Genomic DNA, 27,121 nt, shown 5'->3' on the forward strand with positions numbered 1-27,121 from the left:
TCTGTCTGTCTGTCCTGTCTGTCTGTCTGTCCTATCTGTCTATCTGTCTGTCTGTCTGTTTGTCTGTCTATTCTATCTAATCTATCTATCTATCTATCTATCTGTCTATTCTATCTATCTGTCTGTCTGTCTGTCTGTCTGTCTGTCTGTCTTCTGTCTGTCTATCTATCTATCTATCTGTCTGTCTGTCTGTCTGTCCTGTCTGTCTGTCTGTCTGTCTGTCTATCTATCTATCTATCTATCTATCTATCTATCTCTATCTATCTATCCTATCTATCTGTCTGTCTGTCTGTCTGTCTGTCTGTCTGTCTGTCTGTCTGTCTGTCTATCTATCTATCTATCTGTTGTTCTGTCTACCAATATGCTTAAAAATGACAGATGAATAGTTTGTTTGTCAGCTGAATGAAACTAAGGTTTATAATCAATCTGATTATGATTTAATAGCTATCATCATCTCACTTAGTTTTATTTAGTCTCAGTTTGGTTTATATAAGATGAATAAGTGCTAAACTGACACAGCCCGAGTGATTCACATGTGTCTGTTTTTCGCCTTCACTTCATCTCAACACATCACTGTCTCACACTGCTGCCGTGGCACTGTGTGGAAACTCGACCGTGTGTGTGTGTGTGGTGTGTGTGTGTGTGTAGGACTGTGGAGTCACACAGGACAGGCAACATCGCCTACGTTCTTTTTACTGGTTTTTAATCATTCTTTGTTCCAGAGTGTGTGCTGGACAGATGTCTCTGTGATAGCTTGAGTCGAACAAAGAGAATTTCCAAAGTATTCAGATGTGGAAAAGAGCTCCTGCTTCCAGAAGTCCAGAGAGCATTTTTGTGTCATTTAACGGTCAGGTAGTGAAGAACTCCAGAGATCTTTCAGGTAGCATGTGTGAGAGTCGAAAAAATCCATTGCAAAGCCAAAGCCAATCTTTCAGATCTTTTCAGTTAATGAAAAAAGCAGACGTTTTAGGGTCAGTAAAGGTACAGCAGCTGCATTGACTCAATTAGTTAGTGACTGCCTTAATGTAGCATACAATTTCTGCAGTTTACAATATTTTTACAATGTACAGTATTTGAATTATGAATGCATGGAATACCTGGACGATGCATATAACCAGAGTACAGCATCCCACAATGCAATGCAACTTGACTTCATCTTTTATACACTGAGATGCATAAACCGATTTTTACTATTATTACTATTTACTATTTTTATCTCTTTCATGACTCATTTTTTGAATTGCCAAAGATCAGAATGCCATTTTTTATGGAATACTGATTAAAAATGTGGAGATGATGACTAGACGTCAGTTACTGTATGATGGATTTAGTTACAGTTCCATACTAAGACAATGTTTAACATATTTGTGTTTTTAAATAGTCTGTATTGAGCAGTATGCTTGTATTTTATGAATGCTTTGTGTTTAAAGGTCATGTGGTTTTGACACATGTTGGTTTGCTTGCCTTCATTTGATGTGTTGTCGAGCGTTTGTGTCAGACATTACTGTCATGTTGAGTGTAGATTTAAGCACTAACTTATGAGTAGCCTAAGCTAACTAATGTGTATGTGTTTTTTTTTAAATCATGCCTTGAAGCGATGTTACCATAAGGTAGGTGCACGGCGGCAGGTCTATGTGTGTGCGTGTGTGTCGGGACACTGTTGCTTCCTGTCCAGCCATGGCCACGCCCACACGACACACCTGCAGAACCGCCATCCAATCACAGGCTTGATAAAGTTTGTCTCCGCTGCTGCTCCACCAGTCACATCGCTCCAGGCATGAATATTTAATGATGTAAACCTCAAGGCCTCAAAGCTTCCTGTTCTGCTGGTCCATGTATAAATGTCAGCTCGCCATATCACAGTTTACCAAAGAGGTGTGTGCTTATATATTATCAGTTTGATTATATTATTTATAATTAGGTTAAATATAATGAACTGTATCATCACTCACTGCTTGTCCATTACTTTTTTTATAAATATAAGAATATTTAAATTTATGAATATTACATTTTAATAGTAATGTTTGGTTTAATATTAAATCATAAATATAAATATAATATGATATACAATATGAAATGTGCATTTTTAATATAAGATAATTATTATGTTTATTTATAATGTTATTATTTTAAATGTTGATTCACTGCTTTAATTATTAATTAAATATAAAAATATTTTAATGTATAAATAGCTTAAGTACTTAAACAATATTTATAATTTATAATATGAATTGTAATTTTTCAATACAAAAATTAAAATAACATATTATTGTTTTGTATTCATTTATATATTGTATGTTTTATTTATCAAATGTTGTATGAAATAAAAAAAAAAATATAAAACTAAATAAACAAATGTTATATAGTCTAAATATTATGTGAATATTTCAATGCAATATTATCATATTTAAATATTATTATATTTAAGAAAAAGCAGTGAAATTATGACACGGATCACTCTAATCTAATCAGGTACAACTACGAATCTGCTCTAAATTATTCTGATATGTTTTCACTCAGTGCAAATGTAATTTTGGGGGATATTTTTCTGAAGTTCCCGTCGGCTCATGCACATGTCTGCTGCTGAGCTTCTGGTGAAGTTTGAGTGTTTCGATGGCAACACTGAACCACAGGTTAACCAGGGTGATTTCCTAGAATCGGATCAGGATGTGGTTAACATGATGCTGCATTCTCTGTACCGTCCTCTCACTTAAACGGTGTGCGTTCAAATGCATCAGTACACTTTAGAATCACATTTACCTCAGCAGCATGCATTTGTGTGTGTTTCTTCAACCTACGAGAGTGTTGAGTAAGGTGTTTATATCTTGTAGATTTTCACACGTATGTCATATCTGCCGTTTGACATATCTGTATGAATCAGTCTGAAAGTGTTCATATTCTAATAGGAGTCAGGTTTGTGAGGTTTGTGGGTACATTTGGGTGAAGTCATTGAGTCTGAAAACAAAAGTATGTTATTTTGAGTGCACTGCATTCCTAATCACAGTGATAAAATTATAACTCCTTTTTAAGTCAGTTTTTTTTTTTTGCATCATAGCACCAGGTAGCACCGCCTACAATGAAATCTCATTGGTTAATAAGCTCATAACTGACTATTCCTTATTAAGCACTATAAACATAAGATATGTTTGAGTTGGTTACGAATTTGGAAAATCATGCAAATGCATGATTGTTTTGAACGTGAATGTTGTCGCAAGGATGTAGGAAGATGCAAAAAATTGTGAAATCGTGTCTAGGCTTGCATGTGTTTACATATGTGTGTTTTAAGGGGTATAACTAATAAAATGATTATGCAGAATCAGTAATATTTCATCCTCTCTCTCTTTTAGGCACGGCAGCAGGCTCAGATGAGACACCAGATGGCTTCTGACAGCAAGAATGAATATTCCTCATACCTGCAGAAGTTCAACCAGGAACAGAACGAACATTATTACACCATCATCCCTAATATTTTCCAGGTGCGCACACACGCACAGAAACATCCTCTGAGAAGGAGTCAGCTCTTTATATCATCGTTTATTTGCATTGTTTCTGAATTCACTATTGTGGATTATGCAAATTAGGTAACAGCATAAGCACGCCCCCAAAAGGCAATTTGCATGATCTCGCAGCTCTCTATTCAGAAATACACACGCTAACTCTGTATGTGTGTGTTGTGAGCAGAATATCCAGGTGATGGAGGAGAAGAGGATAGAGCGAATGGGTGAGTCGCTGAAGACGTTTGCGGAAGTCGACCGACAGATTCTTCCCATCATCGGGAAATGCCTGGATGGAATAACACAAGTGGCCGAGTCCATCGAACCCAATAATGTTAGTAACACACTCATACAGACTTTCTGTCTGGAATTCCTCTCATTCTCGCATAAAAACTCAATCTGCATTGAACAAGACATTACTGACTCTAACACTGATCCAGGATCAGTCTCTGGCCGTTTATTCACATGGATAACATTATCATAAATCACTGATACCTGATCCTTCATATGACGCAAGTAGCATCATCTGCAGATTATGAAATTGCAGAAATGTCTAAAACTGTTTTAAAGGAAGTCTCTTGTCCTCATCAAGGCTGCATTTGATTAGAAATACAGAAAAACTTTCATTTTAAAATATAATTTGTGTCACATGATCGTTCAGAAATCATTCTAATATACTGATTTGCTGCTCGAGAAACATTTATCATCAACAGTGTTGAAAACAGTTGTGTTGGAACTTTTTTAATGTACATTTTTTTATGATTCTTTGCTAAAATGAAATGTAAAAAAGCAGCATTTAATTGAAATTGAAATCTTTTGTAGCATTAAAGATTCAAAAAAGGATTTCTACAACACACATTGTTTTTAGATTTACGTACTAGAAATGTCTGGAAACAGGTTTTCAATGATGCAATATTGAAATAAGGATGTAACTAACAGTGAGACGATATGACATATTGAAGTCTTTGTATTTTATTTGTCGTTTACAGTCTCATTATCGTTTGCTACAAATTAAATATGCCGTCAAGAAAGACTCATGAAATCAAGAATCACTTAAATGTTTTTAATATATATTTTCTAGCTTTTTAATTATTTACAGAAAATGCAATTGTGTTTTAGAAAATTATAGAAATTATATATCTAGATATAGATATAATATATTCTGCATATGAAACGGCAAGTGGTTTTATATATATATATATATATATATATATATATATATATATATATATATATATATATATATATATAATTTTAACTAGTTGCTAAGACAAACTTTATGTAATAACACAAATAAAAATAAATTAATACATATTTAAGGTTTCATGTGTATTAGAGAAAAACATTTATTTCATAATGATATTTCCCCCATTTAAAATTCTTATTGTCCAATAAAAGGTTTTTTTTTAATTTTTAAAACAAAAGATCAAAATGATTAACAATGCAGATTAATTTTCACAGCCTTCTTTGATCATATTTACCAAGCGTGTCCATATTTTGGGGCATGACTGTACATATTTAAAAATAATAAAAAATAAGAACAATAAAATTACTTAAACTTTAAAAAAAATGTAAATGAACACAAAAAATGAATCGAATTCAAAATATGAATAAAAAGTATAATCCCACAGTAAGACTATCTGTCTGTCTGTCGCCCGCAGGACTCCTCTCAGGTCATAGAGTCGTATAAGTCTGGGTTCGAGCCTCCTGGCGATGTGGAGTTTGAAGACTACGGTCAGGCGATGAAGAGGACGGTGTCTGAGACCAGTCTCACAAACTCACGCCCGGACAACAGAGCAGACCGTTCCAGCAAGGCTAAGAGCAAAACTCTCTGGCCTTTCAATAAGAAAAGCAAGGTAACACACACCGCACCGGCGTCACATTCACTCGCAGCTACTAGGATCTGACTGAAACCAGAACTCAAGTAAATATGAACAGCACAGACAGTATTTGATTCTTTTATGTGTTTAGATGAGGTTTGTTTATTGTAGCATTTGTAGATGCTGTTATTGGTTTGCCACCATCGTTCTCCTTTCCTTTCCCTTCCCTGTGTTCACCTGCACGAAAATACGTTCCACGTTCATCCTGACGCCCCACTGATAACGTACTAATGCACCGGCCCGAGAGGCCTCACCTTTGACCTTTGCAGAGAAACGCAACTCTAAAGCCTTTATTCCTGCGTTGTCCTTTCAAACCGAAAGTAACTTCCTTCACTAGCCGCCCATCGGTGCTGTTCTCATGGTAACCACATTCTTCTTCCTTTTCCTCGTCTTCCTCTGTCATCTTGTGACCTTTGACGTTTGTGTCAAAGGCTCCGCCCCTACTGAGCATGCTCAGTCCAAACCCCGTCTAACCTTGCAGGACCAGGATGTGAGCATTAACACTGTCATATGTATTTAATGAGGTGTGTCTGTGTGGCTATGGGCGGAATGGAAAACTAGTTTATACTGTGCAGTTTACACTGTTTATGATTGTTTAGTTAGTTCAGTTAAGAAATTAATACTTTTAGTCAGCAAGGATACATTAAATCGATAATAAAGACATCTGTAATGTTATATTTTAAAATATATGCTGTTATTTTAAACATGCTATTCATTCAGAATACACCAAATATTAAGAAAACACCAAATATTAACGGTTTTCGAGCTGAATGATAGTAAGAAATGTTTCTTGAGCAGCAAATCAGTATATCAATATGATTTCTGAAGGATCATGTGACACTGAGGACTGGAGGAATGATGCTGAAAAATCAGCTTTGCATTAAAGGAATACATTTTATTTTTAAATATATTACAATAGAAAGCATTTATTTTAAATTGTAATAATATTTGACAAAATTGCTATTTTTACTATATTTTTAATCAAATAAATGCTGTCTAGCATAAGAGACTTTTAAGTGCATAATATATTTATTTTAATTTATGCAAAATATTACAATATTATTAATATATATTGTGCTCACATGATCTCATCACATATTTAATTCGGCAAGTGGCATATGGTTATTTGCATTTTTTTGTGCATTTATTGCACTTTAGTTTGCCAGTCTGTGAAATACTGCAGTTTATATTCTCTTCACGCTGGAAATGGAACGTTTGCGCATTGCATTATGGGATATCATGTTCCATGTGGTGTGGTTTGTTGTATGCTGCGCATTTTTGTCATATTTGCGTATTGCACATAGTGCCTAAATAGTAACAGAAGTATGCTGTTCCAATCATAGCCTTTGTTTGTCAGTTCACGTCTATCCTGTGTGTGTAACGTCTGTGTTTGTGCTCAGGAATAACACAAAACATTATTAGGAGACTTTACTTAGAAACCACATTCAATAATATTCATCTAAACACTAAACACACACACACATCTCATGCAGAACTGTATCTGATTAATGTTGTTTATGCATGAAAGCAGACGATGCTGACAAAATGTTGAATGTTGTAGAGGGTTAGAAGTTGAAATGTTTCTTGTGTTTATGACGGTAAAGTTTAGAGGAATCTTAAGCTGTTGGCAGCATCTGTGACTAGCTGTCCATTGCCACAGGAAATCAGCTCAACTTTGGAAAACAAGGAGAAATGCTGTTTACAGTAATGCTCTTACATGGGACGTCTGTGGGCCGCAAGTGTTAAGTAGAGCTAAAACATTGAAATAATTTAAGCGTTAACTAAAAATAAAGCTGAAATAAAACAAAATATAAGATATGTTACACCTAAACAACAACAAAAAAAATTTAAATGGAAAAAACTGATGTACCGGTACTTAAATTACAAAAAAAATAAAAAAATAAAAAATTGAATAAATAAAAAATAAAGTGTAAATAGCAAATCCCTTTATTTTTGAGAGTGTAATTGAATAGCCTGGAAATTATGCTTGCTTTATTTATTTATTTATTCTACTTATTGTTTTTTTTCTTATCAGTTATTTTTAACTAATTCTTTATATATATATATATATATATATATATATATATATATATATATATATATATATATAATATATATATATATATATATATATATATATATATATTTAGCTATTTTAATTACAAATAAAAATGACAATAGCATATAACATTTGTAAAAGTTAAACAGCAATAAAAATGGAAATATAAACTAAAAGCTAATTCAAAATATTAATTCATGCTTTAATAGTATATACTGTAAATAATACTAAAATAGGACAAGATATTATGGAAGGGTTAAAGTAGAAAATGTGAAGCTCATATTTAATCTGAAGCAATTATTAATTTTGTGCGAAGTATGTTATTTGAGCCGGAAAGTTGTGTGAATCATTCGTTTAGTGGTAGGACTATTTCTGGATGTGTAACTCATTGCTCAGTGGACTTCCATCATAAGTGCATTATTGCACACATACATTTGATTTCCTGTGGTATTGGGCACACTTGTGTAGATCTCGGGTTTTCCTAATGCATAGAGGGCAGATTTAGTCTGTGATGTTTTAGCAGGTTGTCCAGTCTGTTGGGAACTGAACCATTAATGTGAGCTCTCCCAGAACGCACGTTCATTAATTTCTCCATTACGCTTTGGGGAGCTCACTGATAACAGTGAAAGAGAGAGAGGAAAGAGTGAATGGTTGACCTGAAATCAGGTTTTGTGCTGTAGAGGAATGTGTGTGTGTGCGTTTGTTAAAGGGACAGTTCAGCCAGAAATTAAAACGCTCATCATTTGCTCACCCTCACTGACTGACTTTCTTCCATGGAACACAAAAAGAGAAATGGAATATTTATGAAATGAAATTTGAATAAATACTTTGACAAACTGCCGGAGATTTATAGTTCAAAAAAAAAAAAAAAAGAGATCAAATGCAGATGTTACTGGTGGAAGACTAGCTGAAATTAATTTTTCAGCTGCACACCGTCAGAAATCTCCTACTGCCTTGATCAATAGAATCAAAGTCCATTGTGCATATATTACATTATTTCACACAAACACAATCCTACCAATAAAAGTACTTAAATTGAAACTTAACTGACAAAAAAGGTGAATTATCGGGGACAGATTATTAACTGTGAACAATGACTTCATATGTACTACTTTTACAAGGCTTTTTGTCATTTTTGAAGCCCATGGTCCCCATTTGCTTCCATTACATTGAAAAATCACCATAAAAATCTCCTTCTTTGTTCCACGGAAGACCGCCAGTCACTGAGGTGATGTTTATTTTTGGGTGAACCGTCCCTTCAGTGGTTCTGCAGTGATCTGACCCCTGCATGTGACCCCTGATGTACAGGAGCGAGTTTAACGCACTAACTCTCTCGCTCATAGGGTTAATAACACCACAGCTGCAGCGCGTTTCTTTCAGTTGCCATTTCTTTTAAGTTCCTTTTATGTTTGCGTTCTCCTTTGTTTTATTAATTGATTAATTGATTAATTAGTTTAATTTTTGGGTCCTTATTTTTCTTGTTTTGTGTTCCCCTTCCTTTTTTGTTTACCTCTTTCCGGATCGATTTGGTCCCACCCTCTCTCTCTCTCTCTCTCTCTGTAAACCTCTCTCACTCACTGGTCGCTGCTCTGTGGCTCGTGTCTTACTGGTAGCTTATGTCCCTGTTAACTTCCCCCGTACCTCGCCAGCCCCCCCCTGACCCTCCCTCACCTTCTGCTGTGACCCTGACCCCTGCCCCACTCCCCAGACCCCCAAACAGTCCAAGGAGCCCCTGTCCCACCGATTCAACGACCTAATGACCTCCAAGTCCAAAATGCACTGCCTCAGGAGCCTCCGGCGCGGGGTAAGTATCCGTGCATGCTGGCGATCCACGTCTTCCACGTGCGTGTTCATGTGAGTGTGTGTGTGTGTGTGTGCCGCTCTGTGCCTGTCATCGCCTGTGCTGTCATTTCAGTATTCATTTACATAAAGAAAAAGGAGCCGAATCATCATTTGAGGTGTTTTTTCGCATTGCATTCTAAATGCAAAACAACCCATTGATTTGACTACTGCTGCTTATAAGTCATGACTGAATAATCGTATTTAGGTGATTTCTCAGTTAAGGGGATTTTCTGTGCTATAAGATGATTTCATAACGAAAAAAATATTTTATTATTTTATTTATTTAAATAAATAAATTAATTTAATTAATGCTGGTTTCTGGATAGGATACCGTGGTTATATTATGAAATGTCAATACTTTTTTATTTATCTATAATATTATAGACATATCAATAATATTTATTTATTCATTTTTAATACTGTTAATAATTGTAAATTTGAATAGATTTTCAATGAATGTGGTATTTATATTTAAAATTTGTATTTTTTATAACCAAGAATCACTGACCCAATCAGTGTTATTTTGATATTATTAGATTTTATATTTACACTTCCACTTTCTATTTAAATTGTTACTTTTTTATTGTGTGCATTTTTTGTTTAATTTCAAATTTAATGTTCTTTTGTTTTTCCATTTTTATTTTTTAATTTCTATTTAGCTTTCATTTATTTCAATTTTAGGTATCTTATTATATTGTAATATTTATTCTAATGTTTTTCAAAAAAAATTGTCATTTGAATTATTATTTTTCAAATATATTTCTATTTAGCTTTTATTTATTTTATTTAAGTTTTAGGTTTAGTAACTTCAGTACTTAAACTTATTATTTCAGTTAGTTGCTAAGGAATTATATTTGTTTACAGTTTTTAATGTTATTATGCCATTTCCATATTATGTTATTTCATTTCAAAGTAATTTTAATTAATTATGTTTTTTAAACAGTTTTATTTTTAGTTTAAACCAAAAACCATCCCAGCAAGCATTTAAAAAAAACAACAGACTTTTTACAAAAAAATTATAATAATTTGAATATTGTATTATATTAAATTATGCTACATTAAATTATATTATTCCTCACCCTTTATTTAGTTTCAATAGTGCTAAAAATCCTGTCTTTGTGGAAATATGTGGAAGTAATTGAAATGTTTTTCTACAATAGTTTGACTAAGTATTGACTTAGGAAGACTTGAAGGCAGCATCGGCCTCTGAAGCGATGATGTCAAAGTGTGACTCAGATTCCGCAGGCGATGATGTCATGCAGTGACTTGGATTCTGGAAGCAGCAATGGAATTTTTTATATCTTTCGGCTCCTTTTTCCTCCTCCTCACGCAGCCAATGGAATCCACTCTGCCTCTCTTTCTTTCTCTCTGTCTGTCACTCTCTCTCTTATTCATGTTTTGTTGTTTGCGTTTACCATGGTCTCACTGTCTCACGTTTTCAGATACGTGCGTTTCATCACACGGGGGGCCAGTCGGAGGCACCCTGTGGTGACAGATCAAAATAAAAGGGTGCTCAAACATACAGCTTTATCCTGAGTAACACACACACAAACTCTCAGAAACAATGTCTTCTATTTACACACACGCTGACATGTGACTTTCTGATAAAGTCAGAGCAGCTTCACCTTCCCTTCAGGAAGGCCGTCCGCGTGTTTCCGCATGTGGAAGCTGTGAGATCTGAGATTCAGACTTTTGAATGACTTTGCAAGATAACAGACACAAAACACAGCTGATAACGCTTGCATGTCCCTGTGCAAATCTCTTCAACAATTGATGGTTAGTGAAAAAAAACAACAACATATTAATCATTTCTTATTTTTGGCCAGGACAGGAAGTGTTCATCGTGCTGACAGAGCTATAAGAAACTTATTGTCCGCATTTTTAACATATACAGACTCAACAGTGATGCCTGAATCAGCTCACAGTTGAAGGATGTTATAGACACAAACGATTAAAAAAAGAGGAATAAACTTGAACATATAAAGGTCTTTGACACTTCCATTGTCTTTCATTTGTGCTCCCGGCTTCTTTATAATATATGTGTTTATGGTTTATATGATTTGATGCACATTACTCTTTGAAGGTTTGAGGTCAGAATAAAATGAAGGCTTATATTCAGCAATAATGCATGAAATTGATCGAAAGTGATAGTTAATGTAGTATTTATAATGTTACAAAAGAATTCTATTTTGAAAAAGTCACTTTTCTATTCATCAGATAATTTTTTTAAATTGATAATAATAATAAATGTTTCTTAAACAGTGAATCAGCGTGTTAGAATGATTTGAGTAATGATGCAGAAAATTTTGCTTTGCATCACAGGAATAATTTACATTTTGCAATATATTCAAATAGAAGACAGTTACTTTAAATTGAAATAATATTTAACAATATTACTGTTTTTATTTATTTATTATTATTATTTTTTTTAATATATAAAATAAATGCAGCCTTCCTGAACATAAGGAACTTATTTTAAAAACCTAAAACAATCTTCCTGACCCCAGACTTCAGTGGTAGTGCTTTAGAGCGTTGTTATTGAAAAAGCTGGATTTGTTTTAATAATGCATGTTATTTTTTGCTGGCTACTCTAGTAGACTGTAATGTAGACACTAGAGCATGTCACATACTTATTTATTATGTAAGACTATAATAATCAGAGAACACCTTGAAGAATAATATCAGAGTTTGTCTTAGTGCCTGATAGTCAGTTAGGTGTGTGTGTGTTTGAATTTTATATGTGTGCAGGTTTATTGACACAAACGTGTGTATGTGTGTTTGTTCTAGTGTGCAAATGTTTTTATTGTATATTTTTGTTTGTAGAGTGATAGCGTGTGCGAGTGTGTGTTTGTGTAGTTATGCGTGAGTGTTTGTGTTTAATTAGGGTTTATTCTTTGCTGCAGTCTGCCCAGTCTCTCTATTATAATAAAGAAATCATGAAGAGGACTCTCGGTCGGCCTACGTATGCTTTCGAGGCCAGGCAATATGTCGTAAGTGTGTGAGAGGAGGCAAGAGTGTGTGTGGCAATTATAAACATAGTTAGTTATACAAATGTATCCATAAAAGTGGTTAAACATGACAAAAACCTCTTTTTGGGGACACATTCCTTTCGTAAGATAAGTCAATTGAGTATATTATTTTTAAATATATAATTGCAACGTTTGTAGTAAAATATTATATTTACTGATTTGGTTAGTTTTTGATTATTATTAGTACAGATTATTATTATTATTATTATTATAAAACTGGTCTGTGCTTGAATGATAGCTAAAATAGAGTAAATAAATTTAACAGACCTAACCTCATTAAGTGTTTTTTATTATTATTATAATTAATATGAAATTGTTAAAAAAATCTGAATTTATATCTGTTTGAATTCATTCCCCATGAATGAGGTTAATGTCTGATATTCGGTGTTAAAATCCATTTGTAATTGAGAAAAGTTACATCATCATAAACTGACGTTCTCATTGGCTCTTCCGGCTTTTGACCCCACCTCCCATGTGCAACCCCAGCAGCCTGGCTCCGCCCCTGTGCTTTGAGATATTGGAAGTTTATCTCTATGTATACATCACATTCACACAAACAATCCCGTCTGTATTCACTATCTATATCTGTTACAGACACGTTCGAAGTCTATATCTTGTTGCACATTCATGAGTTTGAAAAGTCTTTAAACATGTTACATCTTTCCAGTGCATTTATACATTCATCAAAACCTCAGAAAATAGTTTGAGCACCCTAAAATATAAAGAAGTCCAGAGAACTTCACACAAATCGTTTTCACAAAGTTGTTGCTATCACAGCTTCATAATAATTATTTTTTCACATTCCAAAGTGCAGTCAATAAATAAACAAACTAGCCATTTTTTCTATATATATTTTTTTATGTAAAATAATATTTTCCAAAGTCCACAAAATAAACATACTTCCCAATTTTCATGTATTTTGCATATTTTAATATATTTTAATATATATCTTTATATTTACATTTTATTATGTTTAATATTTTGTTTTTAAATGAATTTGTTTTCACATAATTATTTATGTGATTTATTTTATGTAATATTTTTCGTTTAAATAATCTCTTATTAATCTTTTGATTATAATGATCATTTAGTGATCACAAGTGTTCAGTCAAAACTAATTGTTTACTTCACATTTTTACCACACCTCTACCTTTCCTCCATGAATTGCTTTGTTTTGAGATCCCTTCTCAGGTATGATCACCCAGAATCCTCTCTGGTGTGATGGCAGCCTTAAAAAAAAAACAAGACATTTTATCAGAATATTTTCATTTTTGTTTCTCTTTCTCTTTCCTCTGTCTTCTTTTGTTCACCCATCCCTGATGTGTTCTGTTTATTGGCTGACTATTGCTTTAGGACTGATGATGTCATCCTCATGTGACTCTAACAGTGTGTGTAATAACTGGTTCATTGGTACCTGCTGAAGTTCACTGCATCAAAAGAAAATGCCAATCAATTTCTGATGAATAAAATCAAAATTGCATCCTATTTTTTTCTAGTTGTATGCAAATGCATCAAGCTACAGCAGTAAAACGGTTTGGCGAATATTGTTGCATCATCTACAATATTGCTAAAAATGGTAACATTACAATACTGAATTTATCATTTTAACCTTAAAAAGACAGTCAACCAAAAATGTGCATTCTGTCAGGTCATTCCAAACCTCTATGCATTTGTCTGAAGAATGTTGGTAACAAAGAGTTTTGGTTCCCATTCACTCCCATTGTATTTTAGTCCAAGTGATGGAATAAAAGTGGAACAGAAACCATTTGGTTACCAACATTCTTCAAAATATCTTCTTTTGTATTCCACAGAAGAAAGAAATACATACAGGTCTGGAATGACTCAAGGGTAAGTAAATGATGACAGAATTTTTTATTTTTTAGTGGACTGTCCCTTTAAATGTTTAGAACATTCTGGAATATTTCAAGGTTCTGAAATATAAATGCGCATATAAGGCCTGTACTTCCGCTAAAGCGACATTTTCTCCATTCACGTGCCAAAGTGAGGCTTTCAACGTAATTTCTCATGGCTCTGCCAGCATAAATCTGTTTTATGACGGAGCACAAAATACTGACGGCTGGCCAATAGTGAATTATGATGTAGTGAGCTTCATCAATGACATCATGAGGCATAAACACACCTGCATGCGTGTGTGTGATGTGAACAGCGGTCTGATGTTGCTCCCTCTGATGTTTTCTCTCTTCTCTCGGTTCATTCCCTCGATTGCTCTCTCTCTTTTCGTCCGTGAGAAGCTCTCTCTAAAGCTGGTAAGCATGACCTCAGTAGCATGTCGGTAGCGGCATGACCGTAGCATGTCCGTCGCTGTAGTAACACATGGTCCTTTAACAACACTTTGTTCCTTTGTGCTCAACCATTATGGTTATTTTTGTTTACAATGATAGTTCACCCCAAAATTTGAATTTGCTGTTAAATTAATCGCCCTCAGGCCATCCAAGATGACTTTTTTCTTCTTCTTCTTCAGTAGAACAGTTAGATGTTGGTGATTCATAAAATGCAAGTCACAGGCTATCATCACTTTGAGAGTCAAAAAAGCATATACAGTCAATGCAAAATTAATATAAGTGCTCTTGACAATTTATTGAGGTCTTATGAAGCGAAACGATCAGTCTGTGCAAGAAACTGACACATCATTTCACATCATTATTGTGTGCTTTAATAATATAATTGCATATACGTAAACAAATTAGTGAATTCATTTAAATGAACTATCCGAAAGAAACAGTTTTGAGGCTATGAATGAGAGGTAGAAATGTTAAATGAATGAATGGTTTGTATACTACAGAGACTGAAGCGCGTGACGGTTGCAGTAATTTCAGCATCTGCCGTCTCAATGAGGACATAAATACATAAACTAAATCACCAGAACTGAGAACAGAGTCACTTCACAAGCATTTTACTGTTTAATCTGAGTAAAACCAGTGTCAAAATAAAAGTAGCCCGTCAAAATAAAAGTTCATTTTTACATAAAGGCATTGGGTCTCATTCATGAAACACGAGCAGAACGAATTTTTGTGTAAATCGCGTGTAAAGTGGTTTTGGCGTAAATTTTCGGATTCATTAAAACGTTCGTATTTTCCAAATGTTAGTTGGTACGAAAGAAATCTACACCTGCTCCCAGCCACGCGTAAATAGTGCGTTTAACTTCTGAATGTTTTGCTCATTAATACGGCTGCATTTTAATTAACCTTAATCGGGTACATATTTACACAGCATTTTGAAAAAAAATATTAGGCTATATATATTAATTACATACGGTTTTTCTTTTAACTTTTATTATGAGAGCCAGTAATAGGATCTGTAATATGCTTCCAAACTTCCTTTTTTAGGACCTCATACGCCGCTTGAAAATTAAATGTGGCGTTTTGAATGAACTTCTGATAATAAAACTTCAATTTTTGCAGCTGAGAAATGTTTCTTTTTCAGTCGCTTTTGAGAAGACATGTTGAAATCCTTCGTTTGGTGTCATAATATGATGCTCATATATAGTTGTCAGTCGGATTTAATGGGCATGATTTATGGTAATTGAGAGTGAGCGTGCACGCGCGTCCCATTTACGACTGATTGGAATTCATTAACACACACACACATTTCACTATCACATCTGACGTTTACAAAGTTTTTGTGAATCAGGAGAAGAGTTTTCGGGAAGTTCTCTTTATGCGCAAATCACTCAGATATTTACTCGTATATTTACGAATGTTTCATGAATGAGACCCATTGTGCTAGAAATATTACTATTATTTAGTATAATGTATGGGATACTGCTACTACTGTTAAAAGAAATTAATAAAACTTAATTTTTTAAAGAAATAAATCACACAATATTTCTTCCATGTTTAAATTTTAATAGCAATTCGTCCCCTTGGAATTATAAGGTTCTATCTGCGTTCTGAGTAGTTTTGAGTTTTTGTGTTCCATAGACTTCTGTAGATAGAACCTTTTTGTTTTTTCAATAAAAAAATCCCAAAATGTACACAACTTAAAATAAAACATGACATAATGTAAATAAATTGTTACAGAATAAGAATATGTGAATAACTCAATTTTGACAAAAATGTCAGATAGAACCGTATAATTCCAAGGGGACGAATTGCCCTTTATTTATCAAAAAAAAATAATTATGTTTACATTTCATTAATTAAAAGACAAATTAAATTTGGGTGAAACTTGTTTACTGTTTTTCATAATTATTTTACTTGTAGAAAAACTTGAAACATAATTGTAAATAAGTATAAAGAAGGTTATTGGTTTTATTTTTAGTGATAAAAAGTTTTTTTTTTTTTTTATTAGAATATTTTTGTGTTTTGCTTTGGTACTGAAATTGGTACCGAGAACCGTGGATTTTCACTGGTATCGCTACCGAATACTGAAATTTTGGTACCGTGACAACACTATTAGTAATAATGTTCAGTTTCTTGCACAGACCAATCGTTTCGCTTCAGAAGACCTCAATTTATTGTCAGGAGCCACGGGTATTCATTTGATCTTGCCTGTATATGCTTTTTTTGACTCTCAAAGTCACGGTAGCCATCGACTTGCATTTTATGATTCACCAAGGACCACAGTTTCAGTTAAAAATCTTCTTTACTGTTCTATTAAAAAAAATGTAATAATAATGGATAGCCTGAGGGTGAGTAAATTAACAGCATATTTAAATTTTTGGGTGCACTATCCCTTTAATGACACTTCTGGTATTGTTTTGTTATATAATTTGACCTTTGCGTGTATTTAAGTTCAAAACCATGTTGTTGTCTGATTTATCTTTTTGTTGATGTCTGTTTTGTTTTGTCTTGTTGCTGTGGTGACTGTCCCTCTGTGTAGCTCTCACTCAATGCCCACGTGCGGAACCTTATTGAGGTGATCTGAAACCCGTTTTTTTGTCCCTGTGTTTATTTATCTGTCCCTGATTCGGTCTTTTTATGTTTCAAACAACTTGATTAATTTGATCCCTAACCAGATGTGTGGCATGATATGCTGAAATGTCATCATATTGAATGTAGTTATAGTGTAAGTTAAAGGGACAGTTCAGATGCAAAATTATTATATAGTCTTTATTTTATGTCATCCTAAACCTTTGGCTTGATTTATTTCTTTAATAAATTAATAAGACACGCTTAATTTTACATTTAACTTTCATTTTATGGAAAAGAGCAATTAAGTCAAATTGGTTTTAAATGACATGAGGTTGAAAAATAATGTAAAATAAAGTGTTATTAATAATTATCCGTGATTAGAATAAATGAAGCATCTTTTTACATGTGATTATTGAATTACTGATGGTGTAGTATGATTTAGTTAAATATTATACTGCAGGTAATGTTTAGTTATGTTTAAACATCTGTTTATAGATATGCATATTTTGAGCAATATAATTTCTTTGAGTTTATTTTATTTAGATCAATTTTTTTTAATCGCAATGTTACATAATTAACATTTTATTTTAACAATTTGTCTTTGTTTTGAAGAGGGTGAGTACAACAGTGAGTGTAGCATGTACAGTATATTGTGCTTGTGTTAAACATTGAATATTAATTTTTAAAGTTTGTGTTTTTTTCTGATTTTGTGGTTTTATTTAACTGTATTTTGATTGACAGTGCAATGCATGCTCAGAAAAATCTGGTTGTTTGTTGTTGAATGACAGTATGGTGATGTGGATGAAGGGGTAAGGTCGATGTGCCTGCCTTGTGACCTTTGACCTTTTAGCATGTGCATTGACCTGTGGGCAGCACTGTAGAAAGATACAATCACCTATTCAGTCCAAAACCGTTTTTTTTTTTAATTTTTTAATGGAACAGTTTATTGAATGTTTGATCAAATCTTGAAAATAAATGCATATGTTTTATTTATTGGGTATCATATTACATAACTCAGTCTATTATGGCTCATACACATGTTATAAAAATATATAATGATAATATGGAGCTCATACATGAGGATGAAAAAAATTCATTCAGAGACTGAGCAAAAATATGCAATTTGGTGCAGCTTCTGATTGTGATATGGCCAAAAAGTAAAATGAAATTCTTATAGCTTGTAAACCAATGAGATCTTCATAAACAGTAAAGCAGAATACTTACATAAAATGTATGTAAATATCAATTTTTACTCTAAATCCCCCAATAATTTGTCTGAGTAAGATGATATTTAAATGCATAGATCTGTTTATGATCAAACAGATAATGCAATGCAGTACAATGATGACTGACAGAAGAACAAATAAAAATAATAATAATAATAATAATAAAGCTGCTTGAGTCCAGTAAGTGTTCATCTTGAAATATTGCTATCAATAGAAAAGCTATCCACACGTTTACTTCATTTAACTGTGAGGCTTTAAATGTGTGTATCAAATGTGATACAGTAGGCTTCATAGGGTTAAAAATCATTGCACAAGGTTTAACCTTCACAATTCACGACTCTTTAGCGCCAGCATGTGGTTGAAATAATGGCAAACAATGCCCATCAGAGAGATCTAATGTGGAAAAAGCAGTGGCATGAGGGATCACATTAATGTAGACAGGAACAGGATATTTGAGCGAGCGAGAAAGAGGGCACATAAGGACAAATACGAAATTAAATCTCTCAGATTCAACCAGAATCAGATTTCAAAGATTAGCGAGCAAGATAAGAGTTAATTTTATGAGAACTGTTTAACCGATGTTGTTGTTGGCATTTGGACTGAATAGGTTCGCCATTGATCTGGTTTGCCTTTGATAAACACTTGATCTGAAAGCTGATTGGCTCCTTTCCAAAGGCAGCTAGCCAACCAGATGACAGGAACAGAAGAATCTTTAATAGTCTCTTGATGTGATTGGATGTGTCCTGGTTTGACCCGCCCCATTTATACATATCCATATTAGTTTATATAATGGCAGAACAGCACAGTGTGAGTTGTTTTGAGGGCAGATGCTCACTGTTTGTCTGTCATCCTCTCTGTCTCCTCGTAGAGCTCAAATCCTGAGGACTTCAGTCATCTTCCTCCAGAGCAGAGAAGGAAGAAGCTTCAGGCCAAGATTGACGACATCAATAAAGACATCCAGAAAGAGATGGACCAGAGGTACACAGACATGGACAAACACACACGAGCTCATATATCCTGTCATACACTAGTCAAAAATCCCAATGGATACATAGACGGTAATAAAGACTCTTTAAAAAGTCACAAGACTTCCTCAGCCTATTTTACAAAGTATTGAGATTTTTATCTCAGATTGTACAGTTTTTCTGGTTTTTATACCAATTACTTTCTTGTTTTAGTAATTTTTTTATGTATTTATTTATTTTCTTATTTATTGTATTTATATACATATTTATTTACTTCATTTTATTTATTTGCATACCTGTACATTTGCAACCTTTATTATTTACATAATTTCTTAATTAACTATTTATTTATTTGTCATTTATTTGTTTAAATGCTTATTTATTATTTTACTTATTCATTTGCACACATATTTATATATTTCCATTATAACTTTATTTCTAAAATCAATCCAAGATTCCTTTATTTTATTATGAAGTTGCAGTACGTAGAAAATGCACTATAAATAAGCCTTTTGGAATATTTTTTGACTAGGCCAGAGTTTGACAGGTTTTATTCAGCAAAATGTATCTATGTATTTTTGCTCTGCAGAGATGCTTTGACTAAAATGAAGGAAGTGTACATAAAGAACCCACAGATGGGCGATCCCAACAGCGTGGACCCTCGGTTAGCAGAGATCGCCCAAAACATTGAGAAAACTGCAGGTGGAGGCTCAGAAATTCGAGGTGCGTGTCATTTAATACAGCACAGGCCTGCTTCAGAGAGCTTCAGTTCAGTGGAAATGAGTGTGTGTGTGTGTGTGTGTGTGTGTGTGTGTGTTTTAGGGCTGGTTAGCGGAGGTCGAAGGAAGGCTGCCAGTAAAGAGTGAACCTCCACGGAGAACGAGTGTCCTGTACGAGACCCAAAACAGCACACCACCCACCACCAACAACAACAACTGCGCACAGGATAGAGAGAGGTACACACTCTCACACACACAACATTAGCAAATAAGATGATTATTACTGGTTATATTAACATGCATCAATTTACAGTGACAATACTTTACAAAACAGGTGCTATAGTTATTGTGTACGTGTGTGTGTGTACGTGTGTGTGTGTGTGTGTGTGTGTGATGGAGCAGTCCGGATGGCAGTTATACAGAGGAACCGAGTTCTGAGGTCCAGAGTAAAGTCCAGCCGGAAACGGCGGAGTCTGGAGATGAATTTGACGATGCAGATGAAGAAATGCTACCCACCATCGGCACCTGCAAAGCCCTCTACCCGTTTGAAGGTATTTTATGTATAATTGCATAATAAACAGTATAAATACACAATTAAACAAAAAATATGGGCTCCATTTCAAACCTCACTGTGTGTCATCAAATGCATATATACAGCATCTTAAGTAAAAAAAACTCAAAAAAGTGATTTGTTCGTACACTTTCAATAAGATTCCATTTGTTAACATCAGTTAACTACATTATAAATAATCATGAAAAATACTTAAGTATTTAGTTTATTTTAACTTTTATTAATGCATCTATCAGTGTATTAACTGATAATGAACATTTGTATTTTTGTTAACTAATAAATACTGAAATGCTCATTGTTAGTAAATTGTTAGTTAATGCATTAACTCATGTTAACTAATGGGACCATATACGTAGTAAGTGTTAGCTTATTGAGGCCAGTAATTTTTTTTTTTTTTTATACTTGGACACATTAAATTGATCAAAAGTGATAGTACAGACATTTAAAATATTACAAAAGATTTCTGTTTCTACTCAACAAATTATGTATAAAAAAAAAAATATATATATATATATATATATATATATAGACGATCAGTATATTAGAATGATTTCTGAGTAATGATGCTGAAAATTCAGCTTTGTTCAAAGGAATAAATTACATTTTAAAATATATTTTAATAGAAAAACACTTATTTTGAATTGTAATAATATTTCACAATATTACTGATTTTACTGTATTCTTTTATAAAATAAATACTGCTCTGATGAACATAAGAAATCTTCTTTTAAAAGCATGAAATAATCTTACTGACCACAAACTTGTAAACTGTACTGTATATGCATATTTGAATTATTTATTGATGGATTGATTCTCTCCCAATGTTCTGTGTAGGTGTTAATGAGGGCACCATCGCAGTAACGGAGGGTGAGCTCTTGTATGTAATAGAGGAAGACAAAGGTGACGGATGGACACGTGTTAGAAGAAATGAGGAAGAGGAGGGTTACGTCCCCACATCCTACGTTGAGGTCTTTCTGGACTCCAACGCCAAAGGTGCCATAACCTACATATGACCCAAAGCTATAGGTCATGTGATCTCAGAAGTGTGTTTGTGTATAAACACTGAAGGAGATGGCAAGGGTGTGTGATCCTGAATCTCTCCAAGCCAACAATGTGACTTTCTAGACTTTTTCTCTGAAACTGAATGACTAAATGATTGTATGTGTCTTAGCACATGATGGTTGGTTTTAGATATTAGCCAACCATAGTTTAATATGGCGGTAATATGCTGTCATTTTGAGTAGCAATGCATGTTAGATCACGCCAACTAAATGTAAAGACAAATGCAACACACACGTATAAGAGGAGACACATGCAAGTTTTTGTACTGTTTTCGTATGTAAATGAACTTTAGGTCAAATTATGCTAGTGTTTTTCCACCGAAAAACCATTTTCACAACCACTAGTCAAGCACTAGTAATAATACACAGTTTATAAACAGCATAAAAAGTATCATTTCCTTTTCACAAAATATATTTGTGTAATACGTGTTAGACTGAGACTGCCTTTTTGCTTCTTTAGCTGTGTTATTGTATTCAATCTGAACACTTGTAGTTGATACTGAGTCTTAAAAAGACCCTGTATGATACATAGACACTTTCAACAAACATACTATAAATGTGTAAAAGCAAAGTATGCATTGATAAAAATCATGATTGCATAGTATGTGCCACGTCCACACCATCATGTTTGGTGCTCTTTATCTTTATAACTAAGAGCTGAGATGAAATATGAGGTGAATATGAACCTTTTCTGAATGTTTCCTCACAGATGTGTTTTCCTGGAGAAGGGTTTATCTTTCTGAGGGTGAGACGGAGTGCTTGTTGAGTGCATTAACAGTACAACTCACAAACCGACAGAGAGATAACCTTCATGCAGATCTTTGATTGTTGAGAAAAACATACTAAAACTTAATCCGAGTGCTCTGTTTCTGCAAGCCTGACTGTTTGAGTGGGTTTGTGACAGTATTTCACTGCATAAATGCATGTTTGAGTGTGTTTCGGGGTCACGTTTGTTCTTGAATTCAATCAAGAACACTGAATTACTCTTGCCAACAAATCACGCATATTATAAATCATCCTACAAATAATCCTATGTGTTTTTATTGTCATTTTCCAGTTCATTTTGCAACATATATGCCATATGTGTGTGTTTAGGAGTGCATTTAAATTGGCTTTTCACACTTGTTATCATAGTTATTTTTAACCCTGGATTATCTTGTTCCATGATCCATTCTCTGTACATGTGACACTGTAGTTTTGAAATTACATAAAGCAATAAGCCCCAATAAGCCTCAGTTTACAGTGAATATATAACAGCTAAGGGGTGTTGTTTATAGGCTTGTATAAAGTCCATATATTTAAATTAAATTAAATTTATGCATTTAGCAGATGCTTTAGCGACTTATAGAGCATTCAGGCTATCAATTTTTACCTAGCATGTGTTCCCGGGGAATCGAACCCCCAACCTTGTACTTAATATCGCAATGCTCTACAAATTGAGCTACAGGAACACTATATATTTATATATATTTAGCAAGTTTTCACAAAATAAAAGAGCAAATAACATGTAACATAAATAAATGTGATAAAAATAAAAACAGAATTCTTCCACAAAACAATGCAGTTCCTTAGAATCATTTGTGGTTGCAACAAAGTGGTTGCCGAGAAACACACAGAAGTAAACAAAGGTGTGTGTTCGAACATGAAAAAAAAGCATGGCTCAGCCAATCAGAATCAAGGACCGGAACTATATATTAGATGACAAATTTAAATGTAAAAAGAAAAAACTTTTACAAATTTTTTTAATGTTGTCTTGAATTGGAAATGAAGTAAAAATAAGAAGAAGATAACCCAGGGTTAGTTACAGTTTGAAAAGCCTTTCATAGAGGGCATTGGTCCATCACTTCACCGAGTCTAACATGTTTTTTTCTTTTGTTCTTCATATGTTTGTTTGTTTGTTTGTTTGTTTGTTTGTATGACTGCAGATTCGTAAAGTATGGAAGGAGGACTCAGTGGTGCAGGGCAAACAGCAGCCACATGTGGGGAAAAACTACCGCCTACCCTCCATGAACCGCCCTAGAGTGAGACAGACACAAAATAAAGAGAGGAACAGTGAAAGAAGCGAGAGGAAGAGGCTATAGAGACCTCTCGGCCTAAGAGACAAACTTTAACAGCGAGTCAGAGAAATATTATGGCATTTAGATTTATTACCTGTGTTATTTTATAATGAGGTGAATATGATCTGCATATATCATTTTGCTTTACGGCTCTTCATCGCTGCTGAACTGCGCTAACATTTCTTTCAGAGTGAGTGTGTGTGGTTGTCTTTAACAGTCTTGTTTCTGATTTTCCTCACCTTTTCTGAAACTAAAACCCTGGGTCTGTAAAAGGAGCTGAATTTTTGGCACCATAACAGTGCTGCGTTCCATTCATATTCCTGCTATATATAGCTTGACACTTGAAAGATTGTGTACACTACTCGTCAAAAGTTGGGAACAATTACGATCTTTAATGTTTTGAAAGAAGTCTGTTCTGCTCGCTAAGGCTGCATTTATTCAAATAAAAATACGGTTAAATTGTGGAATATTATTCCAATTTGAAATAACGGTTTGATGTTTAAGTATGTTTTAAAATGTTATTTATTCCTGTGATGCAAATCTGAATTTTCAGCATCAGTACTCGTTCAGAAATCATTCTAATATACCGATTTGCTGCTTGATTATGATTGGTGCTCTGTTATTAATACTGGTTCTTATAATCATCAATGCAAAAAAACTGTTTTTGCTGCTGAAAGCTTGATTTTTATTCAGGAATCTTTGAACAGAAAGTTCAAAAGAGAGAAATCTTTTGTGACGTTATAAATATCTCCTATCACTTTTACCTCAATCTTTTGAATGGTAGTAGTGTATCATGGTTTCAAAAGAATATAAATATAAATTACATTTGAAAATATATTAAAATAGACAACAGATATTTTAAATTGTTTTGGCTGTATTTTTGATCAAATCATTCCAGCCTCGGTGAGCAGAAGAGGCTTCTTTCGAAAACATTAATGAAATTGTAATTATTATCAACTTTAAGTGTATAAAGAAACAAAATGGCAATGCAAGCATGTCCTACAGGTGTATGCTTATCAACAAATCATGTTTTACACAGCTAAAAACATTCATATATAAATTTATGATGTTGGAACTTAAAATCATTCATACAGTTTTTTCTGTAACGTGAAATGTGAAAAGTTGCAAGCTGGAATCTTTCTCAAGTTGAATGGAACGCAGCATTAAAGTTCTTCATGACGTCGCTCCTTCATCAGGCCACTCCCCTTTAGACCCTTGACTCCACCTCCCAAAGTTAACAGCTGCTGGCTATTGGTTGCTCACACAGCTGTGGCACTATTCAGGGGCGGGGCTTCACTGGCCAATAGCATGTCTGCTTGCCCTGGCACCTCCTCTGTCTCCACCCTTCCAGTGCAATTACTAATACTGTTTATCTCTTTGTCTTATCCACCTCATTTTTTTTTTTATAATGTCCCTTCAGTGATCCACATTTCCATTCATTTTATCCATTAAGACTTCCTGCTTTACCTTAACCGTCCAATCATCGTGCTCAAATGCTGGTTTTGTTTGTCAGGCAAGGGAGGGGCTATACTCATGAATATTCTAGTGTCCTGTTGATATGGGTATGTATTTATAGTGACAGCTGTTTTGTTCACATCTTCATGGTTTTACCCTGTGGAGCACCCAGCCTAGAACCTCGTGACTTCATTGGATTTGCCGGTTTTATATATATACTCTGAGCCAAATGTACAGGTTAACCAGACATTTAACATGCATCATGTGAGCTGTGAGCGTTTGTATGGCTCTCTTAACCTGGAGAATAGACTTGGAAGTTTTTAATTCAACTGATTTTTTTCCCTTTTTAATGTAATCACTGTGGTTTGGCGAAGGGGATTTTATTTTTATTTTTTTGGTGAAGAGATTACATTTTGTAATTTCATCATCTTCCACTGTTTACTCACCATCCCTGAGGCACATAATTGTAACTTTTCTTTATATATATATATATATATATATATATATATATATATATATATATATATATATATACTTTTTTTTCTCTAACAATCCTATTGGTTCCAGGAGAGGTTTTAGATATTTTTAATTTTAGCTTTTTTTTTAATGGTTCTTAATTTTATCCCAAAACATCTACATCTCTACAGGCAGCATCATGGAAATGAAAATTCGCACATGCCACAGATCTGCGATTTAATGCTGAATGCTTTTATTATGTTTAACAAAGCGCTTATTGATGAATTATGATGTTTTATGTTGAATGAATTGAGTGGCCTCTCAGACTAACTGACTCACTCACTATTGATGAACCTGTAATCATAAAAATGTGTTAGAAATAAGAAATGGTTTTGAAAGCGGAGAACATCTCACTATCTTGAAGAGGAAAACGTCATTTCGTATGTCTTCTGAACATACACACTTTCTCAAGTGCTCTGTCTCTCATTGAGAACAAAACAATTGCTAAACAACTTCATTTCAGCCTTTTCAGCATTGTTATACTTTGTCGGCTATCATCATATGACGTGTACATACACACCTGTCAATGACAAGAATAATTTCCCCTTACCTTACCTGCTTTATCTGCTTTATTTGGGGCTTCAAAACACCATTCCCGTATCAGAGAATGCTAAATATATATATATATATATATATATATATATATATATATATATATATATATATATATATATATATATATATATATATATATATATATATATATACGTACCATTCTATGAATAAGAGTGAGCTACCAATCCATGGCAATAGTCTATTTCTTTATATTTGAATTAATATAAATGTCCCAGTTTTTTTCTCTGCTTTGCTAAATGAAAACTCTTTTTATTTTTTTATTTTTTTTGGTCTCGTTTGGTGGGGTCTGCCAAATGTTAGTTTTTTGCACTTTTTTTGTTTGTGTCCTATTTGTTATGCTTGTGTTTTTCAGCACTGAATACTTTGTACGTGTTAACTGTGCCAATTAAAGATAGAGGGGAAAAATGTATGAATTATTGTCTCCGTGTATCACTTTGTGTGTGTGTGTGTGTGTGTGTGTGTACTTAACCATATTTTGGTGACATTTTTTTATTATCAAAAAGTGAGCTGAACCTGACAAAACCTCTTTTTGGGGATATCTTCATTTGTAAAGCTGGTATAAAAATAAAGAATTATTATTTTTTTGTATAAATGCAGAAAGTTTTCTGTGAGGGGTAGGGTTAGGGTGTGGGTTAGGATTAGCTAAAAAAATATCTAACTATATATGTATACAAAAACAACAGAAATCTATCCAAATATCAATTTATGGATTTGCATAGATTTCTGTTGTTTTTGTATACATATATAGTAATTTTGTATGTATCTAATTTTATATTAGCATTATATCCTAGTTTTAT

General features: G+C 33.6%; 1 pseudogene; it reads left to right on the top strand.

The window, feature by feature from the left end:
* The first annotated feature begins 1,544 nt into the window (after positions 1–1,544).
* LOC113039025 (formin-binding protein 1-like) lies at positions 1,545–26,737 on the top strand (annotated as a pseudogene).
* Positions 26,738–27,121: the final 384 nt, after the last annotated feature.

This window comes from Carassius auratus, chromosome 21, assembly GCF_003368295.1.
Source record: "Carassius auratus strain Wakin chromosome 21, ASM336829v1, whole genome shotgun sequence".
In the NCBI taxonomy this organism is placed as follows: Eukaryota; Metazoa; Chordata; class Actinopteri; order Cypriniformes; family Cyprinidae; genus Carassius; species Carassius auratus.